The following is a 17,808-nucleotide window of genomic DNA, read 5'->3' on the forward strand; positions in this document are numbered from 1 at the left end:
CACTAGGGGGCATAGTGGATATAGTGCCCAGCCTCGAGTCAGGAAGACTCATCTTCCTGAGTTCAGATCTGGCCTCAAACACTTACTAGTTGTGTGACCCTGAGCAAGAAACTTAATTCTGTTTGCCTCAGTTTCCTCATTTGTAAAATGAGCTGGAGAAGGAAATGACAGACCACTCCAGTATCTTTGCCAAGAAAACCCCAAATGGGGTCATGAAGAGTTGGACACAACTGAAAAACGACTGAACAACAAGTGGGATCATTGGGTCAAAAGATATAGAATTTATTGACTTTTCTCCCACAATTACAAATTGTTTTCTAGAAAACTCATAGCATCATCAACAATTTATTAGTGTGTTTAGCTTCCTAGAGCCCCTAACACATTATTACTGTCTTTTATTATCATTGCCAATTTGATAAATGTGAAAGGAAATAATTTCCATTCTCTTACAAGTGATTTAGAGTGCTTTTTTTGATGTGGTAGTTAATTTTTTTTTCTTTTGAAAACTATTTGTTCATGTTCTTTGACCACTTACCTCATGACTTATTTATCTATGTCAGTTCCCTATAACATCTTCATGTTTGAACCTTAGTCCATTCAGATTATAATAGAGCCCAGAGAATTCATCCATGTATGTGTACATATAGTCAATGCTCCACAACCACACAGGAAGGGCACAAGACATTTTACAAAGATTCACACAGAATGGAATGGAGCTACAAAGGAAGGCATCCAGGACAGAGAGACGACTGGAAACTAAGCTATAAAAGAATAAGTTCAAAGAACTTAGGATGGCTAGCCTAGAGAAATAAGATTTAGCAGAAACATGTTAGCTACCTTCAAGTATTTGAATGCCTGTTTTGTGGAAAAGAATTCAGGCTAATATTTCATGGAAGACACAGAAAGACAAATGACAGCTCAATATTAAAAGAATCTTTCTAATAATTAGAGCTGTCCAGAAGTAGAAGGGGATGCCTAAGAAGCTTTACTGGAGCCTGGATGGCCACTTTTTGGGGATGCTATAGGAAGGGTTCTTATTCTGATGCAATTTGAATTGGTTGACCCAAAGCCTCTTCCAACTCTGAGATTTTTGTGGACCATTTTCAATTGACAGATTCCTAGTGCACACTGATTAGCTGATTTGGTGGTATAGCTCCAGTAGATAAGTGGGGCCTCTCCACTGATGGAAATATTTCTGTGCCTCTGGGGATAAAGCTCCCAGGTAGCCCAATGGCTGTATCTGTGATAGTGGAAGCTAACTGCATTTCCAGCCAATGGGATAAGAAAATCAATTCAGGAAAATAGTTGGTTTGGTGACAAAAGCACTGGACTAGGAAATAGGTGACCTGAGGTTTAGTGCCACCTCTGACCTTAACTAGTGATGAGATCTTAAATAAGTTATTTCCTTTTTCAGCACCTCAGTTTCCTCATCTGTAATATGAGGGGGTTGGGCCAGATGATATCACAGGATATCTGAACTACAGGAACCTTAGAGACCTAGGACTACTACATAAGAAACACAGACTGATTTATTCATTTATTTTAGAAACCCCAAATGGCCCAGTAACAAATTCAAAAGCTGAGATTTTACATCCCAAGTCCACACATCTCCATGGCAATAAAGTCATGGGGACCTTTAGAAGAAAGGTTGCTTATTAGTCACTTGGAAAGTTGGACGATCACATTGCCATCTCTGACAACTTAGAGCCCTTAGAAATCATCTAGGCGAAGCTCCTTGACAGAGGAGAAAATGAAGGCCTAGAAAAGGCAAATGACTTATACAAGGTCACATAGACAATGGCAGAGTTGGACCAGTGTCAGTACCATCAATGTTTCACTTTCCATGCTCATCTTGCCCTGACATTCACTGAATTAGAGATCTTTTTAGGTTAAAACACTCTTTTAAAATGCAAATGTCTTTCTGAAAATGAATCAGCCATTCACACCTTTGTGAGAATTAGTTTAATGAAATTGGTTACCTGGGAGAGATGCAAGAATTGAATGAGTGAGGGGCAGCTAGGTGATGCAGTGGATAAAGCACCCTCCCTGGAGTCAGGAGGACCTGAGTTCAAATGTGGATTCAGACACTTGACACTTACTAGCTGTGTGACCCTGGGGAAGTCACTTAATCCTGATTGCCTCAGCAACAAACAAAAAAAGAAGCAGCAGCAGCAGCAGCAGCAGCAGCAGAAGAAGAAGAAGAAGAAGAAGAATTGAATGAGTGAGTATGGGGTGGGGAAGGAAAAGTAAGAGGCAACTTTTAGATGATGATATTGTTAGAGGAAAGGCCTTATCTGTGTGTGTTGAGGGTGGTTGGGGGTGGGGAGGTTGGATAGCCTTGACCCCTGGTAGACTTCCCTAGAAGAGTAAAGAGCAGACACCAGAAGGTAGGAAAGCTATGCAAAAATGTAAAGAATGCCCAAGACAAACTCCATTTTGCCTAGTGAATCCTAGTAGGGTACTTTATCTGATGTCTGACATCACTTCCTGAAGATTAAACGCGGTTTTTTCTTCTTGTTCTGTCTCAGATAAGGAGTTCTATATAACAAACCTTCAGAGCCTTGCTGATATGCTTCCTTCCCTCTTCCCTCTTCCTCCTCCCACAATCGCCAGACAATGCAGTCCTTCTTTCTCAGGGCCCCCCCATCCAGGCCAGCAAGTTATGACTCTTTTCTCTAGCTTCCTAGAACCCAGCTGGGGATGTGGGGATATTTTCATCCCTTTTCTCCTTTCCTTGGTCTGATGGGAGCAGGAAGAGAAGTCAGAAGATGAAGGAACAGGGATAGGACTAGGGAATCAAAGTTATGTTTTATGTGTGTGGAGGTGGATAGCGCTGAAATGGTTCTAGCCTCAGCTGCTCTCCATAAACACAACTCCTTCTCTTCAAAGAAGAGCATAGCTTTTGGACCACAGGGTAGTTCAATAACAGAATTTTTAAATTTCCCTGTCATGTTGATGATGGGAATGATGAAAAAAGGTAAGAATGAAGGTGGGTTAGCATTGTTGTTGTTGTTTTTCAGTCGTATCTGACTCTTCATGACCCCATTTTGGGGTTTTCTTGTCAGAGATACTGGAGTGGTTTTCCATTTCCTTCTCCAATCCATTTTACAGATGAGGAAATTGAGGCAAACAGGGTGACTTACCCAGGGTCACATAGGTAGTCTGAGGTCCAATTTGAACTCAGGAGTTTTCCTGACTCTAGGCCCAGTATTCTATCCACTACACCACCTAGCTGCCCTAACTATACTTATATGGTTTATTTTTTAAGAAGTGTGTGTTAAGTTTAACAAGATAATAATGAAATTGCCCTGTTTTGACCCTTCTGAAATTTTTTATCTATATTTTAATGAATTATTGATGTTCTCTCTACCTCTCTATAACTACCCCTTCACTCTCCAGAAGCCTTTTCTTGTAACGCATTGGCTATGTCTGAAAATATATGACTTGTTCCACCTCTTCTGTGCAGGGGTTCTTAACCTGTTTGCCTCAATTTCCTCATCTGTAAAATGAATTGGAGAAGGAAATGGCAAACCACTGCAGTATCTGTGCCAAGAAAACTCCAAATGGGGTCGTGAAGAGTTGGACAGGCCTGAAAAATGATTGAATAACAACAATATAAGTATGGTTTAACATCAGATCTTTTTTTTTTGCTCTTCATATATTGAAATGTTTGATTGATATTGATAATCATTAAATTCATAATAAAGTAAGTAAAGTTTAAAAAAAAGAAACCAAGAATGAAAAGCCATTATGAAATTGTGAGCATGTAAGGGAGGGCCTTCTCCTTGTCTCATGGTTCAGATCTAGCCAATGAGACAGGCCTGAGGCAGCTATAGGATTATATAAGATAGACAACCCTGGGGCCTATGAGATTCTCTATTATCTGTGGGGCCCAGAGCTAAGTAGTGTGTTACTCACTTAGTTGGGCAGTAAGGTGGATGTTTAATGGGCCACTTGTTTCTCAAACATTCATTCTTTTTGTACAAGGCTGAAGGAGCTTGGAGGGACAGCAGGTGGAAGCATCTGTTACCTTCACATTTGAGTGTGTTTAATCTGTAGAATAAACCTGTTTTTAAACATTAATCCTTTAATAAAATACACTGACAAATATGCATTTTTGAATTTGGGGTAGGGAAATAAAAGATGATAAGAGAAATCCTGTTTTGGAGTAGAACAGAATTATTCAGAGATATCCCCTATTCAGAGATAAAACTTCCATTAAAACTACCTCATTATCCTTCCTTGTTATTGGAGGCATAATTAGGAATCTTTCCACTACGGACAATCAACGTGGAAGACACTCTCAAATGGGGAAGGCACTGGTAGACACAGTCCCAAAGTGGGAGACAGAAACCCTCAATCATTGGTCTCCAAGAGGAGAAGCTCTAGGATACCCTGAGGGGGCTGCTGGATAGGCTGGCTATCCTCCCAGAGGAAGCACGTCATCTGCTAGCTTCCTTTTTCTCTTTTCTTTTTTTCAAAACTATTCCTGATAACTTAGTGCTAAGGTCTTTTAGATCTTCACACTTGATATCTTGAAAGTTTGATTACCACAGGTTGGAGGGGGAGTGGTGAGCCTTAGAGAAGAAAAAAATATATACTTTTGGAAAGAAGATTGAAAGAGGAATTGAAGGAGGGGCATGCTAGAACCAACTTGAACCTGGAACCAACTGTTAAATTTTCATTGTAAACATTTTTAACTCAGAAATTGGCAAATGCTACAAATCAGGGCTTGATTTATTGTTATGTTGATTGTCTAGACTTAAGAAAGTGATAGAGAACGTTTTAATAATGCAGATTAAATTTAAAAGTGTATCACGCAGCTCACCCCTGGATTGGAGCCAGTTCCACACACCCCCAAACAAACCCTCATAGCTGCGTGTTAAAACTGGAAAGTGCTTAGGGATCATTTAGTCCAACTCATTCATTTTATGGAGGAGAAAAGAGAATAGACATGACTCGCCCAACATTTTAGGGAAGGTCCTCGCAACTTTTGAAAGTTGAGGCCAACATGGTGGAAAATTAAGTGTCATATAAATCTTGTCTACATTCAGACTAATTAGAGCTAGAGGGGATGTTTGAGACCATCTCATTTTATGGAGCAGGAAATAAAGAAGAGTTAGTGTCTGAACAGGGACTTGAGCCGGGTCTCCTCACTTCTTAGATGCCACCAGTGTTCTTTCAGCCAGGTTGTGGAATTCTTCCCTTTCTCAGGGGCACCAGCCCTTTCAGAATAACATGGTCTCTCTGGTCTCAAGACTCATGACAAGTAGGTGAGCCAGAAGAAGTGACCTTTGATCCTTTCAGACATGCCTTTGGCTCCACTTTGACTATCACCTCCAACAATTCCACTAGGGCTCTCATCAGCAGGAGAGCTTGGGAAACAGAAAACAAAATCTCCAGGGAATTAGGGAAACAGAGGCATTCCTAAGAAGGCATTCCCCTCTATCAGAGGCTAAATAGCTGGCTTCCTCACCAGTCATCCATGCCCCAACTGAAGTTCCTCCTCCCACAACTACCCTTCGTTTCCTGGGGGCAGACAAGAACCCTGAGGTCTGGGAAAGGACTCCTCCCTCTTTCTTGTCTCATTGGATGGTTTACCATATTTTCAGCCCGGATTTCCTGAATCTCCCTCATCCCAATGCCATTTGGGGAGAGGAAAAGTTTAAGAAGCCACAGATGATAAAACTTAAAGAGAAAAAATAAATCCTGGGGCTAGAAGAAGCAGAGGTTTCTCAGGAAGGCATGGGCCCTCTAGCAGGGAGTGAGGGGCCATCTCCATTTCCCGGACTTGCCATATGCCAGCTTCCTCATCAAGATTCAGGGGGTCCACCTCTGATCTCGGTGATCCACTACATCACATAGTCTTTTGGGGGGCCTCCCTAAAGTACTTATATAATATTGAATGCTATAACCCCCCTCCTAGACTCCATGAGGCTAGGATTTGTGTCTTGTCTTTGTATCTCCCTCAGCACTTATCATTCTGTATACGACAAATACTTAATAAATATTTTTGAATGAATGGAATAAATGGATCAATTCAGTGCCTAGGCAATCTGTTTACAGTACAATACAATATAGTAAACATTTACTAAGTGCCTTAAGGCAATTGAGGGTCCTGGTGAGGTATGAGAACCCAAGCTGATAAAATCTCTGTGATGATGTTTCCTAGTGATGAGCTTTTTTTTTTTTTTGAGGGAGGACAGAGAGATGCACTGGTAGGAAATAAAATAATAATAGCTAGCATTTATGTGGTATAAGGTAGTACAGAGGATAGAGTGCTGGGCCTGAAGTCAGAATGACTCATCTTCCTGAGTTCAAATCTGGCCTGATACATTTACCAGCTAGTGTGACTTGAGCAAGTCACTTAACCCTGTTTGCTAACTTAGTTGTTCATCTGTAAAATGAGGTAGAGAAGGAAATGGCAAACCACTCCAGTATCTTTGCCAAGAAAACCCCAAATGGGATCATGAAGAGTTGGACACAACTGAGAAACAAAAAGCACTTATATAGTGCCTACTATGTGCCCGCCATCATGCTCAGTGCTTTGCAAATATCTCATTTTATCCTCACAACAACCCTAGAAGGTAGGTGCTATTATTATCCCATTTTATACTTGAAGAAACTGAGGCAACAGAGGTTAAGTGACTTGCCCAAGAGCACAGCTAGTGTCTGAGGTCAGATGTGAAATTAAGTCATCCTGTCTCCAGGAATAGCCCTCTATCCACTGTGCCACTTAGCTACCTCAACTATCAGATGTTAACACTTACTACCCTAGCTGGCACCTACCTGAAAGGCCAGGTATATTACACTTCTCTCCTCCTGCAGTGTTCTCTGGTACCCTCTGGGTATTAGGAAGTATCTAAACTCTTTGCCATTGACTCCAGCTTCCTACCAGTGATATTTCCTCTAATTGTAGGGGGTGCTTCCCTACACCCCAATTCCATTTAACCACTAAAAGGTTAGTTTTTATAAAGAAATACTTACTTCAAAGGTATAATCACAAATAAACAAAATGCTCCAAAACATGTTGAGCATAATCTCTACCCCCTCCTTGGTACCACCTCATACTCTGGGGAGGGGAAAGGGCTCAAGTTCATAGCTTAGTTTAGTTTCTATACAGCACAGTTCCAATTCTAAGTCCAAAACCTCCTTTGGACTCAGGTTCTCGTCACCCTGACTTCTCAGGGCTTCCTTGCCAGGCTGGCTGCAACCTTTGGAGGGTACCTGAAACTGAGGAGAAATGAAATGGAACAAGGCAAACATTGCCAGGCCCATTTCTTGGAGCCATAAAAAAAGAAGGAGAGCAGGGGAAGACTTCCCCTCTCACTGGTTCATGGCTCCTACTCTGTGGATGAACTATCTTTACCCTCTGGAAGCAACAGGAGAGAGTAAGGAAAGAGAGGGACTGTCCCAGTCTCACCAGTTTTGAATGGAACCCCTGTCCCAAAGCCCATTGGTATGGGAATCTCTCTGCATCGGACGAGATCAATACCCTATCCTTCTGAGGGGTGGGACAAAGTCATTAAGACAGAAAGAGCTTCACTCTCTTCAGTCTTCTTCGGGACTCAGTCTCTTTGGAAGCTTCTGGCTTCGAGCTTTTGAAAGGAAAATTGAAGAGGCAAACCCCACTTCCGGTTGCTGAAGGAAAAGATTCTGGGGAAACATGAGAGGAGCTGGCAGTCTCCATAATGACTCTATCTCTAGCTTGCTACAGTAGAGACTTTGGGGAGTTTCCCCTTGGGTGATATCTGAAACTCTCTTGGTTGAGTTGAGTTACCTTGTTCCCAATGGGAAAGCTCCTTCACTCTGCATTGTCTGGTATATATTATCCTATGTATACCTTCTCTGATTTATGTTATGCTATGACTTGGATACATGGGTTTCTTTACTATTTGTTATGTGTGTTCATTGTGGAAGTAGTATTTGGTGGGAAACAGATCAAGTCTTGGACATAAAGTTTGAGGTTTTCCTTCCCCTCAGTAATGACACAGCAGTTAGGTTGAACTTGATTATATCCCCTAGACCAGGGGTTGGGAATCTGTGGCCTTGAGGCCAAATGTGGCCCTCTAGGTCCCCAAGCATAGCCCTTTGACTAAATCCAAACTTCATGTAACTTCTGTGTTTGGATTCAGTCAAAAGGCCACACTTGAGGATCTAGAAGGCCACATGTGGCCTCCAGGCCACAGGTTTCCCATCCCTGCCCTGAACTAATAATATTTAAGGGAGCAGACATAAAATTCTAGCATGGTACTCTCACTCTCAGAGGAAAACAGAGTGGCCTCAATTTACTGCTTACCCTATGCTAGTTATTAAAGTCACCCTTGGAGAAGGTGGGGGGGATGGTGGAAAAGAGAATAGAGATCTCTATTCTGCCTCCCTTCAGGCTACAGGACATCCCCATGCTACAGGGATGAGGTAGGGGGACAGCCCTTGTTATGGTGGAGCCATGCCACATAAACACACAGCCTTTTCTGGCCTGTTTTGACTATGCAACCAATCAAAGGAGGCTACCCCCACCCATGTAGTGAGGGCTATAAAGAGACTCCATAGTAGGTGATCAGGGCATGCCCACTTACACAGAGAAAGACAGTACATGCTTATTGAGAATGCCTTGAAAATGTTTTGCTTAAGTTGCTGTTCAGTTTTGCCAAACTGCTTTTTTTTTCCTTTTTAATTGTGTATGACAAAGGATTGCTCTTTAGAGAGGGTAACAGGGAAAGATGTAATTAGAAATGAAGCTAAACTAAAAATAAAACTATCAATGAATACTCTAAAATTTCAAAATTAAAAATTAAAAGCTTGCTTCAGGATTCAGTTGTCTTACAAATAAATTCACAGAGAACCTTTAGTGAAGAGATCATTTGTTTAAACTGAACTATAAGCACATCTCTCTATTCTTCTTCACTCTTTTTAAAAATACATTTTTTCTAATATCTTTAGTTTTTACATTCCCTATATTTCCGACCGTATCCCTCCCCCACAACCTCTGAGTCAAGCTGTCCTTTATAGTTAAGAATTTTAAAAAGCAGAACGAAAAGTTCAAGAAACTAACCAACATAGTGCAAAAGTCTGATTTTATAAGCAGTGCTCCCCATCCGTAACCCTCACCTCGGCAGGGCTGAAGGGAGGAGACATCTTCTCACATATCTTTTTGGGGGCTAATCTTGGTAATGATAATTTTGCCACATTCAGTTCCAATTGTTTTATTGTTGTTATTCTTTTTATTCATATTGTCGCAGTCATGTATATTGTTTTCCTGGTTCTGCATACTTCATTTTATATCAGTTTACATGTTTTTCCATGATAGTCTTTTTCATATTCATTGTTTCCTACAACATAATAGCATTCCATTACATTCATTTATTTAGCCATTCCTCAATCCATGGAAATCTACTTTGTTTCTAGTTTTTTGCTACCCCAAAAAGTACTGCTATAAGTATTTTGGTGTATATGGAATCTCTTTTTTTGTCATTAACCTTCTTAGGGTATATGCCTAGCAATGGGATCTCTGAGTCAAAGATGTCCTTTAGTCAATCTTCTTGCATAATTCCAAATTACATTCTAGAATTGTTGGCCTGATTCACAGCTCCAAAAACAATGTATTGGCAATTATCCTTTTTATATACCCTCTCCAATATTGACTTTTCTCATCTTCTGTCATTTTTTTGGCTAGACAATGGGGTTAAGTGACTTGCCCAGGGTCACACACACACAGCTAGTAAGTGTTATGTGTCTGAGGCCAGATTTGAACTCAGGTCTTCCTGACTCCAGGGCCGGTCCTGTATCCACTGAGCCACCTAGCTGCCCCCATCTTCTGTCATTTTTTGTTTTCAAATATGCTGAGAGTGAGGTTGTTTTGATTGGCAGTTTTCTAATTAATGATTTGGAGAATTCTTTCATTGGTTGTTAATAGCTTTCATTTTTGTGAAGTTTATTCATATTTTCAACCACTTATCTACTAGGGAAGAACTTCCTTACTTTTTTATCTCAAAATCTAGCTGTTGCTTTATTGGCCAAGAACCTTAGCATAAATTTTCTCATTTAGTTATCCTACATTATTCTGAATCCTATAGAGTAACAAACTTTAGAACAACAATCATCACAGTAAGGACTGGGGTCTCCCAGTGGGCCATGATTTAATCCTAAGGAGAATATGTCATAGCCATAAAAGGCAAGTGATTAACCCAATGGAATATAGTAAAATGAGTCAAATCCTACCCTCCTCATAACCAAGAGTTTTGGAGTTCGCCTCTGACATAACCACACCTACCCTTCACACATTTTTCTCTGAACAGCTCTTTATTGTACCTCCTCCCTATTGTGCTTCCAACCGTCCCCATTTTGCCCCTGCCATAGATCCTTCAGGACAGTAATAATCTACAGCAGTAGCTGCACAAGCACCATTTGTAAAATTACTTCCCCTAACCCATATCCAGTGCCCCCAAGATGACTGAGGTAGGTGTTGCTTGGAGGATAGGCTCTATACTCCAGAGGTATGACTTGTGAGTAAACCATTAACTTATACTGCTTTGGGTTTAACAGAGTAATATAGCCAGCAGTGCATGCATATAGTTAATAGGGACAGGAACTGGACCTGTGATTTCATTAGTATAGGGAAGTCCTGGGTGAGGAAATACTCTCTATCAATGCAGGTCAGCACCTTCCCTTAAATTTATAGTCTTAGTTGCTTAGAGCACAGAGACATTGCTAGTCAGTAACCTTTATTAAACACCTACCAAGTGTCAGGCACTATGCTAAGCTTTTGGGATACAAAAGACAGTTTTTGCTTTCTAAAAGCTCACAGTCTAATTAAGGAGACAACATGCAGACAATCATGTTCAGACAAACTATATACAGGATAAATTGGAGATAATCAACAGAAGGAAAGAACTAGCATTATGTTACAGTAGAATAAAGAAATTGAGTCTAGACAATGATTAAGCAATGTACACAATCTGCAAAATAAACCAAGACTAAACTCTTGGTAGTTAAGGACCCAGAAGCTTGGTTTCCTCTGGTCAATATACAATTTGGAGAGAGTGAAAAAATAGGATATAGGGATTAAGACACCTGATTTCTTCTTGGTGGGTGGGTGGGGATTAAGAGACACTCAGGTGAGGGGTAGAGGGGCACTTTTGTGGAAGGGGAGTAAACTTGTGCAGTTTCCAAAATCAGGTGACTTCCATGGAGTTTGAAACTTAACTTCAGGCGCAGCTAGGTGGCGCAGTGGATAGAGCACCGGCCCTGAAGTCAGGAGGACCTGAGTTCAATTCCGGCCTCGATCAAACACTTGACACTTACTAGCTGTGTGACCCTGGGCAACTCACTTAGCCCCAGTTGCCTAAAAAAAAAAAAAAGCAAAAAAAAAAAAAGAAGAAACTTAACTTCACAAAACGGTTGAGAAAAGACAAAATGGAATCACTGATGCTAATTTTTCATGTAACATTTAAGAGAGATCAGAGAAGACTTCTTGTAGAAGATGGGATTTTAACTGGGACTTGAAAGAAGCTGGTACAGATAAGAGGCAGAGATAAGGAGGGGGAACAGAGCAGCTAATGAAAATGCCTGGAGTCTAGAGATGGAATGTCAGGTGCAAGAAATAGCCAGTGTCACTGAATCACACAGTTGGAAGTAAGACATTTATTAAGTATCTACTATGCACCAGTCATTGGGATAGTGCAAGTGCAAAGAGAGGGAAAAGACAGTCAGTCTTTGTCCTCAAGGAACCCACAGTCTAATAGGAGAGACAGCAAGTAAACAAATATGTACAAACATGCTATATACAGGATAAATAGGAAATAATCAACAAAAGGAAGGCAACAAAATCGATCAGGAAACATTTCCTGTAAAAGGTGAGGTTTTAGCTGGTACTTGAAGGAAGCCAGGGAAGCCAGAAGGCAGAGATAAGAAGGGAGAGCATTCCAGGCATCAGGAACTGCCAAAGAAAATGTCTGCCGCCAAGAGATGGAGTGTTTTGTTAGGGAACAGCAACAAGGCCAACGTCACTGGATCAAAGAGTACTGAGTGGGGTGTAAAGTATAAGAAGACTGAAAAGGGAGCAGGTTATAAAAGGCCTTGAATACCTAACCGATTTTGTGTTTGATCCTGTAGGTAATAGGGAACCACCGGAGTTTATGGAGAAGAGGGTGACATGGTCAGCCATGTGATTTATGAAAATCGCTTTGGTGACTGAATAAAGGATGGAACGGAGTGGGCAGGCAGACTAACCAGCAGGCTATTGCAGTAGTACAGGCATGAAAAGATGAGGGAGAAGAGGGAGTTCTCAGTGAATGGCCTCAATTTTTTCTAGTAAAATATGAGGCAAGATTCTCTGATGAGAGGGTAGGGAGAGGAGGAGCCATGAGAGGTTTGAGGAAGGAAGAAAATGTTTCAAAGAGTAGATATGGAGAGTGGGAGTGAATTGATAAGGGACGTATAAAGGGATTGTATAGTAGTAGTGAGGATACAGTTGAGATTATGTAATAAATTTGTAGCGGACCCAGTGAGAATTAGTTGCATAATTTTCTCCACCTTCATTCAGCAGCACATGTGTAGGAACAAAGGCAGCAGATGGTGGGAGCGATCTAAGGCTGAGGCTTGGCAGGGCACAATCAACAATATGATTAAGACAAAGGACTCAAGAGAAGAGAGTGGAGTTGAAATAGTTCATCAAGGAGTAGGGTTGGCATGGAAAGGCAGAAGGAAAGGTAGAAAACCAGTAGCTTGTGATATGATAAGTGAATTTCAGCGTTCTTGAATGTAGAGGTGGTATATTTGTGGGTGATGACAAGATCAAGTATGACCATCCTTGTGTGGCTGAGTTGCGGTAGAGGAGTGAGTCATGGGAAAGAAGTAGATGGAAGAACTGGTAAGTTAGGGTGTTTGAGGGAGTATCAATATATATGTTGATGTCCCCTCTTTGGAAGGCAGGATTTGAGGAGGAAAGACTGTAAGCTAGCTACTGAATTCACTGAGGAAGGAAGAGGAATGTATTGGAAGCCTATAGACAACAACGATCAGGATTTTGATTAGGTAGAAGATGCAGATTTTATGAACATTGTGGGAATTGAGTGAACCACACTGACTCCAACTCATGACTAAATTCCTGATCTAGCTCAGTTCCCTTTCTATTCAATCATGGTTTAGTCCAATTTCTGTCTCGTGAGAAAATTTTATTTGATTGTGAGAAGGCTTTAGTGCATTGTTTGAACCTAGCACTGGGTGACTGGGAAGCTGGATCTCCTCTACCGGCTACCTAGAGACCCTCAACGAAGGACCTCAGTTATGCTAACCAGAAACCCAGTCAGATCTGAATATTGATACAAGAAGTTTCCTCACAATTACACGTCTCAAGCAACTAATATATCTTATCTGAAAACGGCCCTGTAATCAGTTACTATTTCCTTATTCCATTGATTGAACACAGACACTTGGGGAGGAGTGGGACATCTCTTTTTCTGATTTCAGGGAACTGTACCTATTTGTTCTCCCCCCTCCCAACTCAGAAAGCCCCCAATCTTTCATCCAGTTTAGAAATCAGATTACCTAATCTTGTATTCTGGTTTATATCCTGTTAATTGGGTTTTTTTTTCAATGCATAAAAATCTGTCTTCCCCTGTATTTGGGGTCCAGTGCCAAGCTGAGGAGGCCTGGTCTCAATTTGTTATACAATTGGAATGCATTGCTTAATAAATCATTATCTTCAGAAGTTCAAACCTTTGTTTCCTCATTTGTTTCAGATTTCACCTGTCATAGACTCAAAGGAGGAGAGTTAATGAATAAAGGTGGTGAAAAAACTTGGAAGTGACAATGGGAAATAAAAAGTATTCCAACTCCTCTACTTCAGCTAGTGAGCTGAGGGAAATGAGTGAAAGTACAGCCAGTGCTGGAAAGGGTCGCCAGGGAGCATCTGTCATCAGCGGTGAGCCAGCTCTCAGTTACAGCCAGAAGATAGAAGGAGTAGGAAAGGAAAAGATTTAAAATGAAAGCAGACTTGTTGATTGTGGAACAGGCCTATTCCAGAGGGCACAGTGGAAGGGGTGGATAACATTTGGTTGGGACTTTAGAGTGGCTGGGTTGAGGGGGATAGGAATAAGGAATTGGTTATTGGGGAATGAGGAATGAGATTTGGATAAGAACCTGTGAGAATTCAGAATCTCTGGGATGTGAAGAATAAGATCAGATGTGTTAATCATTCATTGAAAAGTATTTCTTGGGGCAGCTAGGTGGCACAGTGGATAGAGCTCTGGCCTTGGGGTCGGGAGGACCTGAGTTCAAATCCTACCTGAGTTCAAATCTGACCTCAGACATTTGATCACTTGATACTTACTAGCTGTGTGACTCTGAACAAGTCACTTAACCCCAACTGCCTAACAAAAAAAAAAAAGAAGAAAGGTATCTCTCCTCTTCCCAGAGTAGGTTGGAAATCAGGTGGGAGACATGCACAGCCTAAGATGGAAGGCACACACTCAGACAGAGGGCCCTGATTTCTTCTCTCCCTTTCCCTCTAGAGACTTCTCCTTACACCCCTACTGATGGTTGGAGATCAGGCAGGAAAAGGGCACTTCATGATGAAAAGCCCCCTCTCCTCTTCCTACAGGAGGAATACACAGTACAAGGTGGAAGGCATGTGTTCAAATGGAAGACTTTGCCTTCACCTTTCCTTTTTCCTTTGGAGGCTGGCAATCAGCCAGGAGATAGTGCAGGAACAGATAGAGGGAGTAAGAAGACGGGAAAAGTAGGAGGGTACCAGATTGTGAAAGGTTTGGATTGTCAAATAGAGGATTTTACATTTGCTTGTAGAGTTGATAAGGAGTTACTGAACTTTATTGAATAGTGGAGCGGCATAGCAAGACATATTTAGTAATATTAATTTGACAACTAAGTGGAAGATGGACCAGAATGAGGAGAGACTTGAGGCAGGAAGACCAACCACAAGGCTGATGCAATAGTCCAGACATGAGTGAGGATATAAGGGCCTACACCAGCATGGTGGAAATGTCAGAGGAGAGAAAGGAACATACAGACATTTCTTGATTTACATAGATTCCAATTGTGCAAATTCCACTTTGTTGTTCTTATTTAGTTGTTTCAGTCATATCTGACTCTTTGTGATCCCATTTGGGGTTTTCTTGGTAAAGATATGGGAGTGGTATGTCATTTCCTTTTTCCAGCTCATTTTATAGATGAGGAAACTGAGATAAACAGGGTTATGTAACTTGTCCAAGGTCACATAGCTAGTAAATATCTGAGACCAGATTTGAATTAAGGAAGATGAGTCTTCCTGACTCCAGGACTAGCCCTCTATCCATTTTGCCACCTAGCTGCCCAACTTTGACTTTATGGAAAGGATTCTGAAAGAAATCCACATTCCTAAACAACACCTATGTTAACTTTACTGTTCAATACTGTTCAATCTCTCTCTCTCCCTCTCTCTCTCCCTCTCTCTCTCTCTCTTCTCTCTCTCTCTCTCTCTCTCTCTCTCTCTCTCTCTCTCTCTCTCTCTCTTTCTCCTCCTTCTCCTTCTCCTTCTTCTCCTCCTCCTTCCCTTCAGCTTAGCACAATGAGGCCTCCCACACCTTCACACACACACACACACACACACACACAAAACCCTCCAAGTGAAAGCAGAAGAACCCATGTGCTGCTACTGCCACCTCCACCAGACTGGGGGCTTGGCTTGAGACCTCTGTTGTTGTTTATCCCTTATTCTCAAAAAGGACCAATGATATCACCAAGGTGCTGTCTTGACTTTCAAGTGAATTAGATTTACCAATGACATCACCAAGTGATGTCTTGGCTTTTGAGTAAATTGGATTTAAGTGAGGCAGAGCTGTGCAAAGTCATCAGACTCATTCTCTCCTCCAGAGTCATAAAAGTCTGGTGGCAAGACAAAAATCAAGACAGTTGGCAATGGCCCAGAATGCAGTGGATAACTTTGGCCTTTCTAAATTAAAGTCTTTCAAAGACCTCAGTTTGTCTGAGGCAAGGCCCAGCACCAGAGAAGAGACGTTTGGCCCATTCCACCCACCTACCCCGAGTGTTTGGCCCTCTTGTGTCTGTTCTCTGTCTGCTTTTGGGTACCATATGTCTGTCCCCATCCCATGTATTCCTCCTCCTGCTCTTGTTTCCCGGTCCCCCGCTCCCACTTGAGTGCTGGCCCCCTCCCAGGAGGGCCACTTCCTGCCTTCCTTCCTTCCAACAGTCCGTTTATGTAAAACAAGAACTGTCTACATACAGGAGATATTATTAAGGTAAAAATCAACAGAAATTGGCCACAGATTGCATATGGGGTGGAGGTAGGGTTAGAGAGAGTGAGTAGTCAAGGATGATACATAAGTTTCAAGCCTGGGTGGTGAGAGAAATTATTATTATACTATTATATTAATAACTAGATATTAATTTGTGATCTACCTTTTTCTCTCTATTTCTATTGAGACCCAACTACTGAAAAGGTCAGTCAGTGTCTGAAGGGCATGGTTGAGTGATGGAATTACTCCTAGCACCAAGGCACATGCTGTTAAATAGATTGGGTGGGATCCTACCCAACTGGGAAACCTAATTTCTATTCAGAGTATAAACAGAATCCAGTCTGAGTGAGCCTTTGCCTGAGGGAGGAACCCTGTCCTTGATACCCTCCATCAGAATTTAAAGCAACCCCGCTCATGAAAGAGAAATTAATCAGGGAGGTCAAAATGAAAATGACTTCCCCTGCCCCCAATGCCTTGAGACAGCTAAGTCTCATGATCAAGGCACATTCTCAGCAGAAGGAATTGAAGACTTTTTGCCCACCTCCTCATTAAATGTCCACCAATAAGGGTTGAGTTTCACTCATCAGGGGAATTCTCTTTCAGAAGGGACTTTAGGCACTTCAGCATCTCCCTTGGCCTCTTTGATCACCAAGAGAAACCACTGACCATTAACTTAGTGATTACAGGCTGGTCTAATTAATAAATTTATTATTTGTCACAGTGGCTGGGTAAGACGGCGGTGCCCTTGACAGTAAAAAGGAAGTTTGGAAGGGGAGAGTGTTTGGAGGTAAAGATAATGAGTTTTAGTCATGATGAGTTGAAGATGTCTATGAGACATCTGGATGCCTAATAGACAGTTGGAGATGCTAGTCTGGAAATTAGGAGAGGGATTAAGGCTGGAGAAGTAGATCTGAGAATCATCAGCATAGAGATAGTTATTGAAAACATGAGAGCTCTTGAGATCACCAAGTGAAATAGTATAGAGGGAAAAGAGGTCCCAGGACAAAGCCCTGAGGGACTTGCCTGTTTAATGAGTATGACCTGGACAAACAGCCAGCGAAGGAGAGTGAGTAGGAATGGTTGGGATCAAGAGGAGAAGTAGGTTAGAGTAGTATCAGAAACCCAGAGAGAAGAGAGTATTAATTTGAAGAGGGTGGTTGGTAGTGTCAACTGAGTCTGAACAAAGACTACAGAGGAGTCAAGAAAGATGAGGATTGAAAAAAGGCAATCAGATATGGCAATTTCTCAAGAGATCATTGGTAACTTCAGAGAGAACAATTTGGATAGAATTATGAGATCAGAAACCAAATTATAGAGAGCTAAAAATAGAGTAAGAAGAAAGAAAACGGAGGCATCAATTACAGATAAAATTTAGCCAGGGTTACAGTCAGTATGTGCCAAACGCAAGACTTGAATCAAGTTCTTCCTAGTTTGGAGAGTAGCTCTCCATCCACTATGGGGAACAGGATGTGTCATTTTTTTTGTGATAGGGATGTACAATGAAGACAGTTTGGAGATCACTGCCCTAGGCTCCTCTCCCTTTAGGTCTCTTGTG

Source organism: Phascolarctos cinereus, unplaced genomic scaffold (genome assembly GCF_003287225.1).
Source record: "Phascolarctos cinereus isolate Bilbo 61053 unplaced genomic scaffold, phaCin_HiC Scaffold_2;HRSCAF=192, whole genome shotgun sequence".
Lineage (NCBI taxonomy): Eukaryota > Metazoa > Chordata > Mammalia > Diprotodontia > Phascolarctidae > Phascolarctos > Phascolarctos cinereus.